The sequence below is a fragment of the Sinocyclocheilus grahami genome, unplaced genomic scaffold (assembly GCF_001515645.1).
Source record: "Sinocyclocheilus grahami isolate Dianchi unplaced genomic scaffold, SAMN03320097.WGS_v1.1 scaffold264.1, whole genome shotgun sequence".
NCBI lineage: Eukaryota > Metazoa > Chordata > Actinopteri > Cypriniformes > Cyprinidae > Sinocyclocheilus > Sinocyclocheilus grahami.
In genome coordinates, this window is record NW_015505443.1 from 41,545 (window position 1) to 43,366 (window position 1,822).

A 1,822-nucleotide genomic window follows, 5' to 3' on the forward strand; every position below is an offset into this window, starting at 1 on the left:
GTAACACTGCAAGTCGAGCACCTGGTTTCTGAATCCAGCAAAGGATAGTTTGCTCACAGAGGACCTACCTTAGAAAGGACAGAAACACAGCAGTCCCGGAAGATGCTGCAAAAAACTCACAGAAGGATTATACACACATAACTACCAGCACATGAAATACATATATATATATATATATATATACAGTGGGTACGGAAAGTATTCAGACCCCCTTAAACTTTTCACTCTTTGTTATATTGCAGCCATTTGCTAAAATCATTTAAGTTAATTTTTTTCCTCATTAATGTACACACAGCACCCCATATTGACAGAAAAACACAGAATTGTTGACATTTTTGCAGATTTATTAAAAAAGAAAAACTGGAACATCACATGGTCTTAAGTACTCAGACCCTTTGCTGTGACACTCATATATTTAACTCAGGTGCTGTCCATTTCTTCTGATCATCCTTTAGATGGTTCTACACCTTCATTTGAGTCCAGAACTTTTTTGAGATGTGTTGATGCCATGAAATTTAAAATCAACTTATTTTTCCCTTAAAATGATAAATTTTCTCAGTTTAAACATTTGATGTCATCTATGTTGTATTCTGAATGAAATTTGAAACTTCCACATCATTGCATTCTGTTTTTATTCACAATTTGTACAGTGTCCCAACTTTTTTGGAATCGGGTTTGTATATATATATATATATAAAATGGATCATACTCACCCACCATGGTTCCCGCGCCGGAACCCCGCTCAAAAGGCGATTCCAGAGAAGCCTCTAGTCCGGACCATCAGTAAGGTGGTTGCTATGAAGTCATAGAACCAACCAAAATCATCATAGGTCCAGCATAGGAGACTGTAATGCAGGAAAGTTCCCACCTAACCTCGGTCAGGTGGAGTGCTGGTGGTTATAGGGGAATTAGGAAGTGGAAGAAAAAGGGCAGATGTGACACCCCCGAAGGAAATGAGTAGAGAGTATCAATATCAATATCACTCTGATCTGGACGAAAGCGCTGACGCCTTGTCTGGATCACATCCCTAAGGTCTTGCCTACCTCACTTTGACCTGCGATCCTCCTACCCCTACCCGCAGGCGGAGGAGGAGCGCGAGCCGCGACACTAGCCTTCTGTGCCCGTCTCTGATCCTCAAACCGAGACGGACCAGGACCCCTATGTTGTTCGGGCTCAGACCTGGACCTTCGTGGAATGAAGGATTTAAAGGCTGCTGAGCGCGCCTTCGCATCCCTGAACTTCTTGACCACCGTCTCAACGGAGGTATCGCAAAAAGTTCAGAAGGCGAAACCGGAGCATCGAGAAGAAAGCCCCTCTCTTTCTTCCCGATATCTGCCAGGTTCACCCACTCTCCGTTACCACCATCGCCTGTTTAGTAGCACGGAGAGCAAGATCTGTGGTGCGGCGCAGCTCAGCTACCTGATCAGGAGAAAGGCCCTCGCCTTTATCCAGGTCTTTCAGCAGATCAGCCTGATACGCCTGGAGCACCGTCATAGTGTGCAACGAAGCCACAGCCTGACCTGCTGCTGCGTATGCCCTGCCATTTAAGCGCGATGTATCCTGTATTGGCTTAGATGGCAAGGAGGGAGTATTAAGGGAGGATGTCTCACCCAAAGAGAGATAGCTAGCCAGCGTCTCTTCTACTGGGGGCATCCTCTCATAGCCGTTTTCACGCAGTGCCTCGATGTTGGCATAACTCGTATGCTGGAATCGATAGATGCGAGAAGAAAACAACCTCTTCCATTCCTTCTCGATTTCAGTATGCAAATCAGGAAGGAATGGAAGGCTCACCTGAGCTGGACGGTTATGGTCAGAAAGATAA

General features: G+C 45.2%; 1 protein-coding gene across 1 annotated transcript in view; it reads right to left on the reverse strand.

The window, feature by feature from the left end:
• LOC107599328 (Fc receptor-like protein 2) overlaps window positions 1-1,822 on the reverse strand; it is a 17,888-nt gene that overhangs the window by 8,352 nt on the left and 7,714 nt on the right. The window lies entirely within an intron of this gene.